The following is a 22,864-nucleotide window of genomic DNA, read 5'->3' as shown; positions in this document are numbered from 1 at the left end:
TCAAGAAATTGTTCAAGCCTCAGTGATATAAATCAAGATTGTGGATTTAATCAAGTGACAAAGATCTCGTCAGGGTATCAATTAATTACAGGGATTTAATCTAAATCAAAGTCAAGACATGAAGAAATGTCACGGAAGTTAGTCACTCATGAACTAGAGAGTACATCGAGTGTCAACATTGAAGTGGTGGAATTGATTCATAATTCTCAGTGATTTTCAGAAGATTTTCAGAAGAATGGTTGCTGCTCAGGATTAGTATTAATTCTCTATTAATTAATTAAGTCATATAATTTAATTAAGAAAATAAATTATATCTGCAAAGATTAATTTATTTATTAATTGAATTAATTGATTAATTAATTCAGAATTAATATTAAGAATTTTCAGAAGTTTAATTAGATTAAAAACAGTCTTAAAATCAGCAAGACAATTGAAAATGAACTAGCATGACAATCTGGATTGTCATGCCAAGTCATTTCAATAGTCATACCGAAAGTTCTACTGGGAAGGAGATTGTCTTTCTAGTTCAACTGATTGTCATACCGAAAGTCATTGTAGTTCAATCAGATTGTCTTGCTAGTACAATCAATAGTCCTACCGATTGTCTTGCTGAGCTCAGGATTGTCTTGCCAGTTCAATGAGAGTCTGTTGATTGATTTAAAAAGAACAGAAGCAACATACATTCATTATCATCCAACAACCAAGAACACAGAAAGAAAAGCAGCCGCAGAAAACATTTTATTTTTCATCTGCTAAATTCAAGATCACATTTCTAGTTTGTAAAGATAAATCCAATCAACTAGAAATCATTCTCTTATTCTTGTGTAACTATCTAGCGGATCAAAATCCCTAGAACTTAATCTCAAATTGTGTTTAGCATTTGAATCTTTTTATTGCAAAAATAGAAAAAGTTCATGTCGAATTTATTATAGATTTGTGATAATTAATTTGAGATTAATTCCTTGTAATCGATATCGTTGTTCTAACACCTTTCAAGTTTAATAATATTCTTATTTAACTTGAATTTTGTTTCAATTTTTATTCCGCATTTTATTCGATTATTTGGTACTGTTTGTATTCAACCCCCCTTCTACAAACACATTGGGACCTAACAACTGGTATCAGAGCCTTCTGATTAACGAACAAATCAAGATCCTAGACTTTTGTGATTTTTCAACTCCTTGAATTTTTATTTATTCAAAAATTCATAATGACTTCACAAAAAGTTGGAACCGTTAAAATTCCACTATTTGATAAAGAAAATTACATCATGTGGAAGAAGAAGATGCTATTATTTTTACAAGTTGCAAATCCCAAATATCTGAACTTGTTAAAGAAGGGTCCAAAAACTCCGATGGTTATTGAACCAGAGGTGATAGAAGATGATGTTGTGATTACCAAAGCTAGAACCTATCCAAAAGAGCCTGAAGATTTTAGTCCTGCTGAAAAAGAAGAAGCCTCCTTGGATGCCAGCCTTCAATTAATATTAATTGATTCCTTTGATCCCTTGATGAACAGACATGTGATGAACTGTAAAAATTCCAAACACATGTGGGAAACTATTGAGGTGATTAATGAAGGCACAGAGGAAGTTAGGGAGAACAAGTTGGAGATCCTAACCTCTGAGTATGAACATTTTAAATCAAATCCAGGAGAAGGAATTTCTGAAGTGTTTGAGAGGTACAATGCATTGATCAATAACCTGAACATAAATGGAAAATATTATTCAATCAGGGAGGTCAACAAAAAGTTCCTTTTAACACTGCCAACTCATCTTGAACATAGAATCACTGCCATTAGAGAAGCTAGAGATCTGAGTGAGATTTCTTTGGATAGACTCTATGGTATGTTGAAAACCTATGAGTTGGAGCAGATTCAGCAGAAGGAAGTCTACGGGAAAGATAGAATGGTCAGCACATCTACTGCTCTTGTAGCTGAAGGTCAACAACAACAACAACAATCTCAACAGTCGGAGAGAATGGTACAGTTTTCCAAGGCTGAGGAAAATGTGATAGTAGCATAATATGATCCTCCTACTACAAATCAATCCAGTGATAATTTTTATTCCTTGGAAGAGCTGGAGCAATTGGAAGATGAGTCAATGGCCCAAATTGTCATGATATTCTCCAATGTCAGATTCAAGAGAAATCCCAAGTTCAAGTACAAGTCCAACTACAACAGATTCCAGACAGGTGGATCTTCATCCTCTAACACCAGTAGTGGTGGATACAAAACAGGGATGGTTGATCGGAGCACCATTAGATGTTATAACTGCAATGAGTTGGGACACTTTGCCACAGAATGCAGGAAGCCAAAGCAAGTAAGGAAGAACTCTTATGATTCAAATCAGAAGAGTAACTCTGAAAGGGCTTACCTGGCAAAGGGAAGAAGCTGGGATGATACTGATAGTGAAGATGAAGAAGATGATAATCTTGCTCTTATGGATATTGATGGAAATGCTTCGTTGTCAAGAAAAGAGGTAAAATTTACTGATGCTGAATTAGTTTATCATCTAGGAGGTTCCTTAGATTGTGCTCGTCGTGATAATGAACTGTTAAGTCGGCAGATCAAAGACCTTGAGAAAGAGGTCAATGAATTAAGACTTGTGCACATTAATCAAGACAAGTTAAAAGAACAAGTATCTTTTCTAGAGAATAGAGTTGACTGTTATAGACAACTCGAAACTATTCTCAAAGACAAGATCACCGGTCTTGAGACTAAGATTAGACCTACTTTAATTCTTGTTCGAAGGCTAAAGAGTTCTACAGTAAGCAAGTTGTTAATCAAACATCTGGAATAGGTTATGATTACAATGCTGTTATTGGAGAATTAGGCATAAACTCCCCACCTCATGTATGTGCTAAAGGTAGGGAAGTACCACATGTGCTTAAGGGTGTTGATGAACCCCTCTATAAAGCATCAATTGTTGAACTATTTGATGCGACCTCTTCTGTTATTCAAGAAGAAATGCGTTCTGAAGATCTTGCTAATGAGAAGGTTGTTTCCAAGTCAAGTGTGTCGAAAGTTCCATTCAAAGTTGTGAAAGCAACTGAGACTAACTTAGACATACATGAGTTGGATAACAAAAATGCCATGTCTACCATGCATAAATTGCCTGTTGTTAATCACTCTCATAAAGCATGTGGTGTTGCTAATTGTATGTCTTGTGCTTTTAATTTGATGTATGCTTATTTTAATGGTAAGCATGTTTCTATTGATAAGACTACTCCTCGTCAGCATGTGAATAATAAGAAGCATGATAGGTCTAAGACTGCTAGTCCTTCTAAGGCTAGAAAGGAGACATTTGTGCCTAAGCCTAAACAGAAATTTGTTAAGGCTGTTTACAAGGTCAAATGTTCAGTCATTGAGAAAATTGAGACCATTAAAATTAAAAATGTTGTTTTGCCTGACAAAGGACAATTCTACAAGTATGTCGGGCCCAACCAAGTTTGGGTTCCGAAGAAGGTCTAATCCATTTGAAGTGCAGGGCAGTATACAGGTGTAACCGGTAGTGTGGATTCTTGATAAGTGGATTATCAAGACATATGACCGGAGATAGAGCTCTGCTATCAAATGTGGATTGAAAAAGCTGGCCCCCTGGTTACCTTTGGAGATAACAGCAAAGGTTTATCTGAGGGATATGGCTGTTTGCAAGGTGGGAATGTTATCATTGAAAATTTGTATATTGTGCTAGGTTATTATCAGGAAGCAGTATCTAACATATAGCACCAGTGACGAGACTTGAGAATATTACGACATATCAGGCACCTGCTGCACATTACACTTGGAATTGGACTCTAGTAAGATGTGTACAAGTGTACTCCTGGTTGGTGAGTCAAAAGAGGAAGTCAGTGCACCACAGTTCATGGACTTTACAGCTGCAGATCTGTTGGACTATGCAATCTCTTCTTCACAATCTCACTTCAGGTTGGTATGAACTAGTGTACTACTCAAGCAATCGTCAAGGACATGGTATGACACTCTAACTGAAGTTATAATTTAATATGAACTAGTAGAGTCGTCATATTTATAACTCTCTTATCACTAGGCACAAACATATTATTTTATATGTGCAGTGAGTTTTAGGAGAAAATCAAACATCTTTCTACATTAGTGATTTCTTATTTCATGTAAAATCCTTTGAAATCACTATTGTACATCATTTCTCTTAAAAGATTAAATGTATAATTTTCATTCATTATAGATCTTAAGTACATTTTATCTATCTATTGCCATATGTTCTGTGATACAGGGTCAGTCTCCAATGACTTTCTTTCATTGACAGTCATGAGGTTGAAAACCCACAACATCTATCCCAGACTGTAAAGACAAACACAGAAACAGAACCAACCAACACTCTTTTACCACTAAAATGAAGTATGAGTGAGCGTGAGGGAGATAGTGCCTTAGTGCACCACATAAGGAAGGTTCTGAACTCAACCCAGCAGCTCTGTCTCCTACATAGATGAGTAGTATTTAAACCGAGACAACTGCTAGCCCCCATGCATCTTCTCAAAAAGATGTAATGGCTGAAAAGGCTCAAAAACAGTTACTAGATTCATTCTCTCAACATGGTGCGTCTATTGAAATTTGCCTGTCGGCCAGGGTATCTGATGTAGTGTCACCACTTCAAACATAAACAATTCTTGATGCACAAGGAGAGGTCACACACACAAAGGATGAGTTGATGGAAACAAGAGTTTCGACCATTTTAAGGTCAAATTTTATTGTTCAAGGTTCGTTAATGGACCAATTGCCTTTACAGGTGTTAGGAGAGGATACTGATCCAAAAGCCATATGTCAGTGGTCAGTGTCTACCTCCCCAGGCTTAAATCCCCTGGATGCATATGCGGATAGTGGATCTGACATAGGTGCAGATCGGCAAATTGTTGACAATGATTCAGATATTACCTGATGAGTCACAAGGAAATGTCTTCACAGACATTAGAAGGGAACTTTGATCTTTATGCTAAATTCGTTGGATCATTATTTACCTTCCCAAAATTCAAATCTGGAACCCTAAAAGGGAAACTAGCAATTGTAGATTATGACTCAGATTCATCTGACGAGTTTAACAAGGATGGGGATTTGCGAACTCCCATTGCACCACCTGTGACCTCTTTAAGGATGGCTAAGGTGATTTTCCTTGCAGGTACAGCTGGATTATGGAGCTATGAGAGAAGAGTGATACACTTGTGAGAATGAATGTAAACACGAGTGGAGAGAAGAGTGAAACACATGTGAGGTACACTAAACAGAATCACTCACTCACAGTGAGGAAGAAAAAGAAACTACTTGTTATTTCTTTTCTAACCAAGTGAAATATGAGAACTCCTTCAGACGATGGCATACATTCCTTCTTTAAGGGGGGGATAAAAGCTTAAGTAATAGTTTGGAGGATTCCTCAACTAAGGGGGAGAAATAGAAGGGAGGAAGAAAAAGATTAAACATGTACACTACACCCCACCATTGTTGTTTGTAACTACAGATCCTATTGTATGGGAGAGGTGGTAAACACAAGGTGATTTTCTAGTAAGGGAAGAAGTTGTTAGGGGAGTACCATTGGTTTTTATCTGCGGATCTTATTGTACGGGAGAGGTGGTAAACGAAGGTGATCTTCTTTAATCAGTTGATTCTCATAGAGGGAGAAGCAAGAGAGATATGCGATTCTCAAAAGGAAATGTGGTTGTACAAATGAAGATGAAACAACTTGAAGATATGTTCAGTCTAGAGGAACATCTATTTGGAATCTGGAAAAGGTTAAATGTCATCCAGAACTTTTCTGCTGTTTACTTTGCATTTCTGTTTATATCTTTTTCTTATTTGTTAGTTGAGTTATCCTCTAGGTATTTGTGTGTTATTGTCTAACAAACAAATAGGGGGAGATTGTAAGGCATATGTCATAGCCTATTTGTTTATTCGAGGATTTAACTCAACTCAAATAAGAATGTAACAAGTAAATAGTGGATCTACCGTCAAAGAGGTCTCATAAACTAACATTTGTCAAAGGATTCAGAAACAAGGTTCATCTACAGACTTGAGGAATCAATTCACTGAAAGAAGTTCAAGAAATTGTTCAAGCCTCAGTGATATAAATCAAGATTGTGGATTTAATCAAGTGACAGAGATCTCGTCAAGGTATCAATTAATTACAGGGATTTAATCTGAAATCAAAGTCAAGACATGAAGAAACGTCACGGAAGTTAGTCACTCATGAACCAGATAGTTCATCGAGTGTCAATATTGAAGTGGTAGAATTGATTCATAATTCTCAGTGATTTTCAGAAGATTCTCAGAAGAATGGTTGCTGCTCAGGATTAGTATTAATTCTCTATTAATTAATTAAGTCATATAATTTAATTAAGAAAATAAATTATATCTGCAAAGATTAATTTATTTATTAATTGAATTAATTGATTAATTAATTCAGAATTAATATTAAGAATTTTCAGAAGTTTAATTGGATTAAAAACAGTCTTAAAATCAGCAAGACAATTGAAAATGAACTAGCATGACAATCTGGATTGTCATGCCAAGTCATTTCAATAGTCATACCGAAAGTTCTACTGGGAAGGAGATTGTCTAGCTAGTTCAACTGATTGTCATACCGAAAGTCATTGTAGTTCAATTAGATTGTCTTGCTAGTATAATCAATAGTCCTACCGATTGTCTTGCTGAGCTCAGGATTGTCTTGCCAGTTCAATGAGAGTCTGTTGATTGATTTAAAAAGAACAGAAGCAGCATACATTCATTATCATCCAACAACCAAGAACACAGAAAGAAAAGCAGCCGCAGAAAACATTTTATTTTTTATCTGCTAAATTCAAGATCACATTTCTAGTTTGTAAAGTTAAATCCAATCAACTAGAAATCATTCTCTTGTTCTTGTGTAACTATCTAGCGGATCAAAATCCCTAGAACTTAATCTCAAATTACATTTAGCATTTGAATCTTTTTATTGCAAAAGTAGAAAAAGTTCATGTCGAATTTATTCTAGATTTGTGATAATTAATTTGAGATTAATTCCTTGTAATCGATATTGTTGTAACACCTTTCAAGTTTAATAATATTCTTATTTAACTTGAATTTTGTTTCAATTTTTATTCCGTATTTTATTCGATTATTTGGTAATGTTTGTATTCAACCCCCCTTCTACAAACACATTGGGACCTAACATTAGATAATCTTTCCTTTAGAAGCACCCTTTCATCAATTCTCTCTTCTAAATCTTCCTTCATCTCTACTTCAAATTCATCATACGTACCAGTGGTCTAAAAGGCATCTTGAAGTAGATTAACAGTAGTGTCCACTTTTTCTTGTTCTACTACCCTTTTCTCCCCCTCAGTTGGGTTATCCTTCAGAGATGGTGTTGATTGAGCATGTAAGGTCGAGATAGGGATCTCAAGAGAAGCAGGCAGTTGCTTACTAACTGTGGTCTTTGGCCCAGTACTGGCAAGAGCTGCTTCAGATGAAACCGGGATCAATGCCTGCTTGCTAACTGAGATATTTGGCTCAATATTGGCAGTTGCTTTTCCTTTTCCTGTATGAGAGAGAGATTGCTCAACAAATTCCCGCAAACTGGCGAATGCTGCTTGTTAATGTTCAAGTTGATCCAAAAGACTGGCGATCTGATGATCTCTGAGAGATAGTTATGTCTGAAAGTGTTGATCTTTAAGAGCCAGATGTTCTTTGAGATAGCTGTCTTTGAATGCTAGCTGCTCTTTGAGATAATCTTTAGTGACGTAGTTTAATAGATCTATAGGTGTAGTTTGGATGGTAGGTGTCTCACATGCTTCTCGCAGTGTATCGCTCAGCATTCTATCACTCGGTTTAGGGTCATGTGTTTCACTCATTCTCACAATTTCACTCCTCTCAGAGCTCCGAGTTCCAAGTGTACCTGCAGAAGACACTGGAGCCACCCTTAAGGAGGTCAGCAGTGGTGCAATGGGAGTTCGCCATTCCCTATCCTTGTCTGAGACAAGTTGACTATCATCAGGAGATGATTCGTCCAGATTTTGAATCTCTGGGGGGGAGCAGTGGGGCCTTCATATCTGGCATTTGATCCCCAGCTTCCCCTTGTATCTGTGAAGATACATTCCTCTTAGGCTCACCAGTTAAATCTGGTTCATCGCCAATGGGTTGCCGATCCGCACCTACATTGGATCCACTATTCGCAGATGTATCCAGGTTTATTAGTCCTGGGGAGGTAAGTACTGTGCTAGATTTGGCAGTAATTACAACACTCTCTCCTAACACCTGTGAAGGAAGTTGATCCATTGAAGGACATTGAACAGGATATTCTAACCATAAAATGGTTGAATTCTCTATTACCGTCAATACTTCCTCACCAAATAGTACTCTTCTAATTGACTCATTTAAAGCTTCAAGAGCTTGAATATTGGATAAGGTGTTTGACTCGTTACAAGATGTCGTGGCTGACGGGCGAATTTCAATAGACCTACCTTGTTGAGAAGATAGATCTAGTAACTGTGTGGTTGCCTTTTTAGCCAGAGAATCCTTTTGAGAGGATACCTGGAGGTTTGCAGTTGTCTCAGGATGTTCACTACTTTGCTTCATAGGAGCCAGAGCTGTGGGTTCACTTAAAGTACCTTCCTTATTTGCTGCATCTAGTGCAGTTTCTCCCTCTATTTGTATAGGATCCTTATACTCCAGGGTTTGAGCTAGGAGAGATGGTGTTTGGTGTGGCTCTAGAGGGTGGTTATGAATTTGTGGCATGCCAAATTCACTCCCTAGCCTATCAACTTGTTCAACAAGTATTTGTGTGTGCTGAGAATCAAGGTGTAATTGATCTATGCTAAAGAAATCAGAGCATGCTTCAAAAGTATGACTTATTGAAGAAGTACCCATACCTGAGAAGACTGGTCTATAGACAGAGGTATTAGAATGAGTAGACTCAGCAGCTTGATGTGGTGGACTAGCAGCTTCAGGTTGAGGTTGAGGAGAATCTTCAGGTTCAGCTTGTTGTTCTTGTTCAACTTCAGCCTCTGCTTGGTCACCATGCTCAGAAATAGATTGATCTGCTTCTACTTTCACATTTTCTTCAGCTTCATGATCAATGTTTTCCTGTGGTTCATTTTCAGCTTGAGGTTCATCTGCAGCTATAGATGCATCTTCAGCTTCTTCTTCTTCTTCTTCTTCTTCTTCTTCATATTGAGCATTGATAGTGACAAAGGCATCTATCATGTGTTCTGTTAGGAAAGCAACCTCTGAGTTTGGATAGTTCCCTTTCTTGTGTAGCTTTGTGACTACCAGTTGAGATAAGACAGGAGGATCTTGCATTAAGTCACTATGAGTGGATGTCTTTTGGGCTTCTGACAGTTTTCTATTTAGCACTATCTGAAGAAACCTTGCATATAGGATAAAGTTCTGATGATTTGATTGGTTCTCCAAAATGTGCTCCATGAATAACCTCCCAAAGTTGATGCGAAGATTATTCGCGACAGCAACCCCAACAACTTGATTAAAAATAGTGAGTCCATGAAATCCAGCTGTCTTGGGAGACAAGCAATGAGACAGTATATTGAAGAATAGATTCCATTCCTTCGAAAGATGACTTTTGTTGAAGTGCCTTGGTAAATCATCATTCGCTGTCATTGTGCTCCTTATAGCTCTAAAGATGCTGAGTAGTTCCCAATCTTCTGGAGTTTCATCAAAGTTATCTCGAGGTAACTGAAGATGTTCATTGAAATCATCCTCTGTAATTCTGATGGTATCATCATCAATGTCAAAAGAAAAATCTAATTTTTCATCTTCTGAAGAGTTTATAGCTGTTGTGTGTACATTCCTGAGAAGCTCAACATTCAATTTCACGTTAGTCGTTAATGCGAAGCGCACAATTGAGTGTTCGTTTAAAAAGCGGATCCAAGTTTCAAAATGTAGCATTTTTATGGGATCGCATTCAATAATAGAAATAAAATTTGTTTTTGGAATCTGAATATTATTCGCCATTTAAATAAAATGAGAATATAGTTTAGATTTAAAACAAATTAAATTGAGCACTTCGAATTATTAAGAGAAATAAATAGACTCTAATTAAACACACTGCAGTTCTAAAGGATTAACCAAACAATGTCTTAATGAAGAAATTTAATTGAGACTAAAACCCTTAAATGAGTAACCAAATAAGGCCTTAAACAATTAAACAAAACAAGTATCTCGATCTGCAAAATTAACCGATAAAATCGAGTGATTTTGTTATCAAACTACTCCTGATTAACTGGGCTTTACAAAACTGTAAAAATTATAAATTTCAACAGCACTTTGTTAGGGTTTTGATCAACAAAAAAATTCCTCTCCTGCGATGGTAATGATGTGTGTATATAGAAGATAACCAACCCGATTGTGTATTTATATTAACAGCAAAACAATCTAAAATAATCAAAGGAGCTGTGTGGCGATCCCTCTCTGTGGCGACCACTCTCTGTGGCGACATAGAGTACAGGACTTAGAGAAATTCTAAGTCAGGTCTCTGTGGTGACACAGTCTGTGGCGACACAGAGTACAGGACTTAGAGAATTCTAAGTCCGGTCTCTGTGGAGACACAGTCTGTGGCGACACAGAGTACAGGACTTAGAAAAATTCTAAGTCAGGTCTCTGTGGCGACACAGTCTGTGGCGACACAGAGTACAGGACTTAGAAAAATTCTAAGTCAGGTCTCTGTGGCGACACAGAGTACAGGACTTAGAAAAATTTCTAAGTCACAATCCTTTGCTACTGATTTATTTTAAACATCTTTTAAATATTGAGTTATTAAAAAGAATGTTAAAACAATAAATTACAATTATTTTTCACTACTTCTACAAATATTATCATTAAATTGATAACACTATATTTTTGTGAAAAATGATTATGCTGCAATATATTTAATTTTAATGTCAATGAACCCCTTTACATATAAATTATCCAAAGTCCGCTGAGATCAAATTAAATAGATTTATCAATATGAATGTGCTCAGCCATATATATATTTTGTATGTAAGCACAAAAATGATTGAATTACGAGAAATAATTAATGGCATGTAAATTCAGATGTCCTTAATATATAGAATTTAAACAACAAGTGAATTTAACCAGACCAAATTGCAGTTATTGACTTCTAAAATTAATTAGAGATATTTAACATCCCAAGTTCACTAACCAATTTAAAGAAAGTGTTTTCATCAAGTGGTTTGGTGAAGATGTCTGCAATTTGATCTTCTGTGGGTACAAAGTGTAACTCCACAGTGCCTTTTTGACATGCTCTATGATAAAGTGATACCTGACATCAATGTGCTTTGTCCTTGAGTTCTGAACTGGATTGTTTGAGATTGCTATTGCACTAGTATTGTCACAGAATATTGGAATATTTGACACCAATAGACCATAATCCCAGAGTTGGTTCCTCTTCCACAAGATTTGAGCACAACAGCTTCCAGCAACTATGTATTCAGCTTCAGCAGTTGATGTGGATACTGAGTGCTGCTTCTTGCTATGCCAAGATACAAATATTCTTCCAAGAATATGACAGCTTCCTGATGTACTTTTCTGGTCAATCTTACAACCTGCAAAATATGAATCTGTATAGCCAACTAGGTCAAAACTTGTGCCTTTAGGGTACCAAATTCCAAGATTTGGAGTTCCCTTAAGGTACCTAAATATTCTTTTAACAACTATTAGATGAGATTCTTTTGGTTCAGCTTGAAATCTAGCACATAAGCATGTTGCAAACATGATATCTGGTCTACTTACTGTGAGATAAAGTAATGAGCCTGTCATACCTCTATAGCTTGTGATGTCAACTTTCTTACCAGTTTTGTCCTGATCAAGCTTGGAGGCTGGTGGCATGGGAGTCTTTACTGGAGCTGAATCTTCCAGATTGTACTTCTTAAGAAGTTCTCTGATGTACTTGGATTGACAAATGAATATACCATCTTTCCTTTGACTCACTTTTAATCCAAGAAAGTAGTTCAACTCCCCCATCATACTCATCTCGTACTTACTCTACATTAGCTTAGAGAATCTCTTGCAAAGATCATCATTAGTAGAACCAAATATAATATCGTCAACATATACTTAAACTAATATCATATCAGATTTATGCACTTTATGAAATAGAGTTTTATCTATGACACCTCTTGTAAAACCATTTTCAAGTAAAAACTCCGAGAGAGTGTCATACCATGTCCTTGGAGCTTTCTTAAGACCGTAGAGAGCTTTGAATCGAAAGTATACAAAATCAGCCAGATTAGGATTTTGAAAGCCAGGTGGTTGTTCCACATACACTTCTTCTTCTAGCTCTCCATTCAGGAATGCACTCTTCACGTCCATTTGATAAACTTTGAAATCTGAATGTGCTGTGAATGCCAGAAACATCCTGATTGCCTCAAGTCTAGCTACTGGTGCATAGGTTTCATCATAATCAATACCCTCTTCTTGAGAGTAACCTTTAGCTACCAGTCTGGCTTTATTTCTTGTTACAATGCCATCTTCATCTAGCTTGTTCCTGAATACCCATTTAGTCCCTATCACTGACTTGTTCTTTGGTCGGGGTAACAACTTCCATACTTTCTGCCTCTCAAACTGATTGAGTTCTTCTTGCATTGCAATAACCCAATCTGGATCTTCCAGTGCCTCATCCACTTTCTTAGGTTCCATTTCTGAAAGAAACCCTGAGAAGTGCCATACATTCTGAGTGGCATGTCTAGTTCTTACTCCTGTGTCAGGATCACCAATGATCAATTCAAAGGGATGGTCTCTGTTCCAAACCCTTTGACGAGGCAGATAAGATCTTGATGTTTCCCCTTGTTCAGCCTGATGTTGAGTGTGAACTATAGATCCTCTTCCTGCCCCCCTGAATTGCTGTCACCATGACTGGATGATTCTGATCTGCTTGTAGTGGTTCTTGATGGAGTTCCTGAATGATTATCATGATCAGTATTTCCACCATTGTCACCACTTGATCCTGAATCAGCTACATGCATAGTTCTAGCAATCTCAGGTTCTATTATATCCATAGGATCATCTGTTAGATTCTCAAATTCTAGAGATTCAGAATTCTCTTCTCTTTGCAGGCTTGCCAACTTGGTGTCGTCGAATGTTACATTAAGGCTTTCAATCACCTTCTGATCAGAGATCACATAAACCCTGTAAGCTTTAGATTCCAGAGAGTAGCCAAGAAATATGCCTTCTTCTGCTTTAGCATCAAACTTTCCTAGATGTTCAATTCCTTCCTTTAGCACAAAGCATTAAACACCAAACACATGAAAGTATTTCAGTGTTGGTTTCTTGTCAGCCATAATCTCATAAGGAGTCTTGTCATGATCTTTGTTAATCAGGGTACAATTTTGAGTGTAACATGCTGTGTTGATAGCTTCAGCCCAGAAGTAGGTAGGAAGTCTTGATTCACTTAGCATAGTCCTTGCTGCTTCAACCAAGGTACGATTCTTCCTTTCTACTACCCCGTTTTGTTGTGGAGTCCTTGGGGCTGAATACTGTCTCGAAATACATGTCTCCGTACAAAATTCATTTAGAAATACATTCTTGAATTTTGTCCCATTATCTGATCTGATCTTTCTAACAGGTAATTTCGCTTCCATCTCAATCTTCTTTATATGATCCACTATCAGCTGAGGTGCTTCATCCTTGGTTTGTAGAAACAACACCCATGTGTACTTGAAGAAATCATCGACCATTACTAAAGCATATCTTTTCCTTGATAGTGACAATACATTCACTAGAACAAATAAATCCATGTGAATCAACTGAAGAGGTTCAGTTATACTTGTCATTTCCTTGCTTCTGTGTGACGCTTTCTTTGATTTCCCTTTTTCACATGCTTCACAGAGTCCTTATTGATATAATTCTATTTATGGTAGTCCTCTCACTAGTTCTCTCTTGATCAGAGAGTTCATTATTTTGAAGTCAAGTGCGAGAGCTTCTTGTGCCATCGCCAACTTAGTTCTGATGAAGCTTTGCTATAGAAACATCTGCTTACTCCATCACAGGTAGACTTCAAGTCAGCTACGTACAGATTACCTTTCCTTACTCCCTGTAAAGCAAGCTTCTCATATTTCCTTTGAGAGATCAAACATATTTCTATTCTGAAATCAACATTGTATCCCCTGTCACAAAACTGACTTATGCTCAGAAGATTATGTTTTAATCCTTCTACAAGAGAGATGTTCTCAATGATGACATTGCCAATTATCAAATTGCCATATCCCTTAGTAAATCTTTTGTTGTCATCTCCAAAGGTAACTATAGGGCCAGCTTTCTCAACCACACCTGTGAGCAGGGACTTTTCTCCTGTCATGTTCTTAGAACACCCACTGTCCAGTATCCACATGATCTTCTCTTTGCTTACCTTACCCTGCAAACACAGATTGATTAAGAAGACTTTGGTACCCAAGCTTTCTTGGGTCCGGAAGGTTTAGGAGTAAAAACAGAATCAATAATTGAACCCTTAATAGGCTTAGCTTTCACTTTGGCTGGCTCCTTCTCAGTGTTAGTCTCAACAGAGTTGTCAGACTTAGAAATAGGAGTCTCAGTCTTGTCTTGTGTGTGCTTATTACTCATGTTTGTCTTAGTGTTGATGCAAGTGCTAGCAGTTGCATGAAAAGCTTTAAAATAATCAGACATGGTAACAAAAGCACATGGCATACATCCAACTATACTACAGGGTTCATGAAAACTAGGCATGTTAGGCATGACAGACATACTAGAAGTTGCAATGAATTCTACTTTACCTTTTGTGCATGCATGTGTAAGATGTGTAAGATGTGCAGCAGAATTACAATTATTACAAAGCTTCCTAGATGCAGATGAAGATGATGCAAAATTAGATTTCTTATTAACACCTACCTTGCCATTCCTGTTCTTCCTAGTCTTAACCATAACACTTACACTAGTCTTAGAGTTGACTACAGGTTCTGGTTTCTTAAGCATTTCAGGTTCTTTTCAATCCACCTTAGTACCTAGGTCAGCTATAGATTTAGCTTTCGTAGCTGGAACCTTAGGGGTCTTAGGGGATTCCTCTACCTTCTTTCTATCTTCAGTAATTAATTCCTCATTGATCAGCAAACTTACTTCATCCAAAGGTTCTAAAACAGACTCAGTGAATATCGGAGATACAACATCCTTAATAACATATGGAACCTTTTCTGAGACAAACATGTTTATCTCTGATGTGCCACTATGTTTCTTACTGTTCAGCTTAGAATAGTCAAGTCCTATTGAGTCTTAGATTTAAATCTTTGAATATCTATTATCTCCTTCTAAGTCAGAGCTACATTCTTAAACGCCTGTAACTTCTTTTCTAAGTCAGCAATTTGGGTTCTAAGAATGGCCTCTATATCTGCATTGCATTTAACCTTATTATCTAGATACTCATTTTTTTGCTTAAGGTCTTCTAGTCCAACTACAAGTAATTCTAGTTCTTCATTCCTAGAGGTTAAACTCTCATATTTAAGAACTAATTTATCATTTTCCATTTTATATGCATGCATGCTTGTATGAGCATTATATAATTCTAAAGTAAGTTCATGCACAGTAGATTTATATTCAGATATAGACATTTCTATAGTGGTAAGTTAAGAAACCTGAGATGGTCATGGTGATTCCTCTGCATAGTATTCCATGAGAGCCAGATTTACATGCTCTTCCTCTTCATCTGAATCAGTATCATCCCAACTTTTTCCTTCAACAATGTAGGATCTCCCTTTTTCCTTTACCACTTAAGCATTTAGCTTCTATTTCAGCTTCTCGTTCTTCCTTTTCAGATCTTCATAAGTTTCTTTCCTTTCATAGGAATCATTTGGTTTAGCTGCCTTGGGCTTTCTACAATCAGATGCAAAGTACCCTAACTCATTGCAGTTGTAGCATCTAGTTTTGCTCTTGTCAACCCAGCTTGACTTGTAGCCTCCTCTGGAGCTTGACCCTGACGAGTAGCTTCCTTTCAGAAATCTTCCTAATGAACCTCTTGGTTTGTAGTTGGGCTTTCTCCTGAATCTAACATGACTAAATTTTACAGCCATGTATGCCATCGATTTGTCCTCCAACTGTTCAAGTTCCTCTTAAGTATAAAACTCACTTTCATCTTCTGGCTCACCATGAGTAATTTCAGCTATGACAATTTCTTTAATTGTTGAGGAGGGTGCAACCTTGTTTTCTTGAGATTCTGGTTCACGAACTATAAGTGCAGTGGTTTTTTCAAGTGTCGTACTCTTACTGTCAACAGAACCAGGTCCATAGATAATGGCTCTTTGCTCTTGCTCCAGCTCATGTGTTCTTAACATACCATAGATCACATCCAGGGACATAGTGATAAAATCTGATATTTCCCTGATTGATGTGTTCTTTTGTTCCAGGTGAACTGGGAGCATTAGCATAAACTTTCTGTTAGACTCTCGTATAGGGTAGAATTTCCCTTACAGCTTTAATTCACTTAACAGTCTTATATATCTCTCAAAGAGTGAAGATAGTGCTTCTCCGGGTTGAAGTTTGAATGCCTCATACTGAGTCATCAGAATATCCATCCCGTTTTCTTTGACTTCCTCTGTTCCTTCCATCAAAAGCTCAATGGTCTCCCACATATCTTTTGCACTGTTACTTCCTAGAAGCTGATGACTCATATCCTTATCGGTCGATTCCATAATTATGAGTTGAAGGCTTGTGTCCAGATTTATCAACTCCTTATCGGTTTTCATATATTTAGACGGATCCCTGGGAGTAGATGTGGAAGGAATTCTATTGTAGTAGTGGATTCAGCAATTACTTCCATCGGAATATAAGTTCCATTCAGTAGTATCCCAATGTAAAGTGGATTTGAAGCTTTCAAAAACAGCATCATCTTTTTCTTCCATAGGTTGTAATTATCTCTGTCAAATAGAGGAACCTTTATGCTTCCAATTCTTTGGTTATTCATTATCTTGGCGGAATTAAATTATTTAAAATTCAAAAAAATTCAAGAAATGAGAATTTTTGAAAACTAAAAAATTCAAGAATTTTTCAAGAACTTGTTTCTTTCTCCGGATCTTGATTTATGTGTCAATCAACAAGCTCTGATACCAATTGTTAGTCCCAAAGTATCGTAGAAGGGGGGTTGAATACGATACCTACAATCTCTTTTGATTCGTTTCAAGTTCTTCGTTAAAAGTACGGAATCAAAAACAACACAAAAACAATTCGAGGAATATATTGTTTTATTAATATAAACCTTGAGGTTGCTACAATCTAATCAAAGTATTGATTAGCTACAATAAATTCAGCAGCATAACATTCTGTTTACAAGAATGACAAATGTGATGCTTTAATGAAGCTCTCATAAACTTTCTCTGTTTGCTGAAGAAGATAACTAACTGAATGAATTACATTCAATTGCTGCTTTGTAGAGTTTCAAAATTCAATGACAGGTGTCCAATTATTGTCCATACAATTCATTAATTTTGCTGCAAACAATTCTGTGAATAACTCATCTATGGCGACAGCTCTGTGGCGACAAGCTTTCCCTTGTGCTTCCTCTGTGGTGACAGATCTATGGCGACAGCTCTGTAGCGACAGCTTTGTGGGGATAACTCTATGGCGACAGAGTTGCCTTAGATTATTTTCTCTGTATTTACAACTTCTGTGGTGACAGGGTTACCTTAGAGCAGTTTCTCTGTGGTTACAACTTCTATGGTGATAGCTCTATGGCGACAGAGTTGCCTTAGATTATTTTCTTTGTGGTTAGAACTTTTGTGGCGACAGGGTTACCTTTGAGTAGTTTCTCTGTGGTTACAGCTTCTGTGGCGACAGGTAGAGAGAGCTATCATGACCTGGAATATTTTGGCTCTGTGTCAAACCATTCTTCAATGTATCAATCATTTTCCTTCTGTTTAATTAAATCAAAATACTTCTTGAATGCTGATGTTTGGTGCATTGGTCTGGTTTACAAACAACTAGTATTGAGAGCATCCTGATTTAATTTGCCTTGTGATTTGTGAGTTGATACATACTGATGTTTATCCATTGCTTCTTTCAATGAACCCTTGAACTTGTAACACTAGAAGTCAATACATGCAACTGATACTTAAAGCCTCTTAATGTCTTATTCTTCATGGCTGCTTGAACATAGTAGTGAACTTCTTCCCATTATCTGTAGGAGGACCTAATGAATCAATCACATTATTTGGTTCTTTGTGTTTATCATGTCTTCATCTGAAGGGTTCCTGTGCTTCACAGTTTAATAATGTTTATCTGTTTTTATTTTCATGTTAAGTTATAAATCCTCGATTACATGGTACATTACATTATGCTTTACACATTATGTTGTCAAATTCTATAGACATATTGGGGCTCAATATAATTGGTATATATTTAGCTTCTATCTCTTTTGTGGATGTCTGGTAGTATGGTATTCGTGCAATGAAACTTGGCGTTTATCAGTTTCGTGTTATCTAGATTAGTGTCCTCACCATTACATGATAAGGTTAAGAACGAAAGGCTATTGAATGAAGTACTTAATGAAGTTAGAATCATATCTTTGTGTTATATATTATTCAACTCTCTTTACTCTCTTTAGTTAATGTTATCTAGTATAATTCTCAATAGTTAATCGTAGTATAATCAAAACCCAATTTTTTATTCGTCTTAGCATTGAATAATAGCCATATCATTGTTGCATAAGTGCATAAATTACAAAGTTAATCTTAGCATGTCCTTGTGGGAACGAACTAGAAATAATTCTATATTACTTGTGAACGTGTATACTTGCGTGAATTTTAGCGCGTGTTTAGCGAGCGACTAACAAGTTTTTGGCGCCGCTGCTGGGGACTGCAATGTTAACTTTTAGTTTATGTGTTTGCCATCAGTGATCGTTAAATTTCATTGACTCGGACATTGTTACTTACTTACTCTTTTCCTTGTCGTGTTTCAGGTACTCTAGCGAGCGTGTATGCATACACGTTCGCGGGCTCGTAAGAGAACTCTGGATCAAACCGAGGAATAAGATGTAATGATTCGAAGGGAAGTTTTTGAGGACGAAGAGAAAGTAGAAGAAGAAGAGAAAATCGAGGAACCAGCTTTAGTAGTGATGGGAGATCAAGCAGAAAATCCTAAGGCTCTGATGGACTATTCTCAGCATAAGATCAATGATATCCAGTCAAGTATCATCAGACCAGCCATCTCGGATGACACTTTTGAGATCAAGTCGAGCACGATTCAGATGATACATAACTCAGTTCAGTTTGGGGGTTCTCCTACAGAAGACCCCAACATGCACATCAGGGATTTCATCGAGATCTGCGACACTTTCAAGTTTAATAGGGTGACTGAAGATGCTATCAAGCTGCGACTCTTCCCATTCTCTTTGAGGGATAAAGCAAAGTTTTGATTACATTCTCTACCACCAGGGTCTATCACCACATGGTAGGATCTTGCTCAAATGTTTCTCACTAAATTCTTTCTTATGGCGAAGACTGTTACAATCAGGAATGTTCTTACTCAGTTTACTCAGCAAACTGGAGAATCTTTGTGTGAGGCTTGGGATCGATATAAGGAGATACTAAGGAAGTGCCCACACCATGGCATGCCTGATTGGATGATTATAAACTTTTTCTACAATCGTTTAGGCGCTCATTCTAAACCTATGCTCGATATAACGTCTGGTGGAGCCTTATGGGCCAAAAGCTATAATGAAGCGTATGAGTTGATTGTGTAACGACTCGTATATTTTTTTGTATATACTATTTAAGTGTGTAATTATTGAATAATTAAAAAAATAAAATGTGTGTATATCTTTTATCAGCTATGTATTATTTTATTATTATCTATGTGTGATTTATGGTGTACCGGGTTGTTCGCGTAATTAATTATTGAGTTGTACTGAATTGTTTTCACTTTTAAAAGTGAATTTAATGCAAATTTATTCACATAAATATTTAGGTTGTCCCTAAAATTGTTTTTATGGTTTTATAATTAAAATAATTATTTTTATAATTTTATAAAATTTAGAAATAAATATTTCATGAATTAGTTAGTCTTGTATGATTTTCTAATTTTGTTTAAGTGTAAATTTCATATTAAATTAAGAAATGTCTTAAAAATCATGAAACTCGTATTTTATTAAGTTTGGATTATTCGTGGAATTTTGAAATTATTTTGGAAATTTTTGGGATTAATTTCACCCCGCGTCAATTCGTTTAACTGATAAAAACGGGTATAAATTTTGTTTCAGAAATAATTTTAAAATTTCAAAATTTATGTTTTTATAAACTTCGGGATATTTGTAACATTTTAAGACTATTTTCTTGATTTTCTGAAATTGTTTTAAGTGCAGCTCAATTCGTTACTCGTTAAATGCGGGTACGAGGCGCGTTTCAAAAATACTTTAAAAATCACGAAAATTTTATTTTGTTAGTTTCGGGATTTTTAGAAATTTTTAAAACTTGTTTGGTAATTTTCGGTCCATTTTTCTACCGTAACTTTGTTCAATAAATTGTACAAATCGAGATAAAAACTTGGCCTCGGGAGTTTCGGGGACACGTGTCCATTTTGATAGACACGTGTGGTTCACTGGTTTAACAGATATAAAAAAAATATAGAAGGAAGGAGATAAACGCAATTGTGTTCAACCCCTGTAATCGACTTCATTCTTGCTGCCTCTCGATTGCTCTGTAATGTCTCGAGCTCTCCTGTCAATCTCTTCCCTCTCTTCATTTTCCCCGTTTCTTCCCTGATTTCTGTCCGATTTTACTCTCGATTTGGTAAGTTCCGATGCCACCTTTCTTTTCCGGTGCCATGTTCTGTTCCGTCCGCCCTGGCCTTGGTTCAGTCGGGGTTTTAGCATATGAATACACACGCGTAAGCATATGTATGTTTCAGTTGAGTTGTGGTGGTAGTGAATTCTGGTAGGCCTATTTTATGGTTTTTCCTGGAATTCGAAGCTTTGGTTTGAATTCTCTATTGATGTTACATGAATTTCCGTGATTTTATGAATTAATAATCGAATAAATTATTCGGTTTGTGAAGTATGGTGAAACTCTGGCTGGAGACCTGTACGGGCACCGTCGGAGTTATGCCGGTGTCGGCAATGATCTCGTTGAGCCGACGGATTATTGGCAATGATGATTGTTGAGCCAAATAACAATTAATAAATTTACTTTATAATTTTTGAAATAAAAAGTGGTAGTTAAATAATACGTTCCGGGGTTATTCGATTGTGAGGTTGGAGTGATTGCCAGTTTGATTGGTTGATTGTTGTGATTGACGTCGATTTTTTTTGACGGGAAGCCCGATAAACAAAGGAGACGCTGCCCAAATTTTGGAAGCGTACCCTGTAAAATATCGGGAATATCAGTTGAATGTACAAAGTTATATACTTATAAATAAATATTGTGTGAGCCTACCTGTATATTGTGGTATATGGTTAATAACCCTATTTTACGAAATGTACCTATGTATCGTAAGAATATATTTTATGAATTACAGCTGACAACCCTATTTTCGAATGTTGGTCATATGTATTTTCTGAAAATGATCATCGAACCAAGTTTTGAATGTAGAACCGAAACTTAAATGCGTGAATCCTAATTGTTGCATGTATTATTATAATATGTATAATTACAAGTCGGGATTTGATATCGAATGGGTAGGTTGTTAGCGAGGATATGTCAAGCATACCTGGTCGTCTAACGTAGGGTATTTCGACTCTGTAGGTTGTAGTCGAAGGACTCAAGAATTGATATTGAACCAACGATAACCTAGTGATCAGTCGACAAGCTCAGCAAGGTTCCAAGTGAAGGACCTGAGCGTCAAAGTCGGATCCAGGATATCATGATAGTAAGACGATAAAGCCGAGCGTCCGAGTCAATCCAAAATCAGCCAGTGATAGTTATAAGCTCTGGAAGGAAAGTACCCCTGACCATTCTTTTATGGTTCAGTATATATGAATAGCTAATGTTCTAATCTCGTAATGATAAGTTACGTATCCCCTGTAGTTATAAATCATTGCTTTAAACCTGTTTTAGGGAAAAGTAACTTCGAAAGGTACCTATCTCGAATGAAATGATTTGTGAACTAGATTTCTCATGTGTGCTGTTAAAATGAATGGTTTTGAAATGAGATAGGTACAAGTGTTTTGAAAACTGGATAAAACGATCAGATATGGGATACATAAGGGCCACAGTAGGCCTATTGAGGTGGCATAAGAGGCTAATTCAGTTGCGCGCATTATATAACCGGTTAGTCTAGCAAGTCAGAGACCTAGCTAGTCTCTGAGTTCGGGAATAGGTAAATGGGATGGCAGTTAGAGCTATCTGGTGTTGATAGTCTGATCATCTGTCTTCACACATCTGTTACATATCTGATTTAGGCCTTGTGGTTCCTGTAACAGAACAAGTGATTTATACAGTGGATTTTGAAATGAAAATGGCCTGCTAGAATTAAACTCTAGTATTTACACACAACACACAACTGGCGTTATTGGTTTACAGAGCATGCTAGTTTTGAATATCCATTTTATGAATGTTTACTTTTTTTCTAACGAGTTATGAATTCTGTTTCTATAACTACTTTACTTTAAATCGTTTTTACTTGTCATTCATATAGTGGTACTACTGAGCAATTAATTGCTCACCCTTGCAGAATGTTTTAGACATGTATTGCAGATGCCTAGGAGATTCTTCCGTGGTAGTCAGGGCAGAGTTCCAGTTCCTTCTGTGTCGGGCTCCTCTGAGGTAGTTGTGTTGGACCAAGGATGGTCTATTGAGTTGTTGTATTAAGTTAGTTACGTTAGGATGGTTTGTTGTAAGTCAGTTTTGTAATAGTTATAACCTAAATCACATTTAAACATGGAAAAAGTCTTGGTAAAGGGGTCGTAGTTATGCATTGT

The 22,864-nt window shown here is 36.6% G+C and overlaps 1 non-coding gene across 1 annotated transcript; it reads right to left on the bottom strand.

Annotated features, from left to right (window-relative positions):
• Nucleotides 1–19,456: 19,456 nt before the first annotated feature.
• LOC141680996 (small nucleolar RNA R71) lies at nt 19,457–19,563 on the bottom strand. The gene has a single exon (XR_012558473.1). It is a non-coding gene; the product is annotated as a small nucleolar RNA R71 (small nucleolar RNA).
• Between the last annotated feature and the right edge of the window lie 3,301 nt (nt 19,564–22,864).

This window comes from Apium graveolens, chromosome 1, assembly GCF_009905375.1.
Source record: "Apium graveolens cultivar Ventura chromosome 1, ASM990537v1, whole genome shotgun sequence".
NCBI lineage: Eukaryota > Viridiplantae > Streptophyta > Magnoliopsida > Apiales > Apiaceae > Apium > Apium graveolens.
The sequence above is the reverse complement of the archived record's forward strand: the minus strand, read 5'-3'. Positions and strand labels throughout refer to the sequence as shown.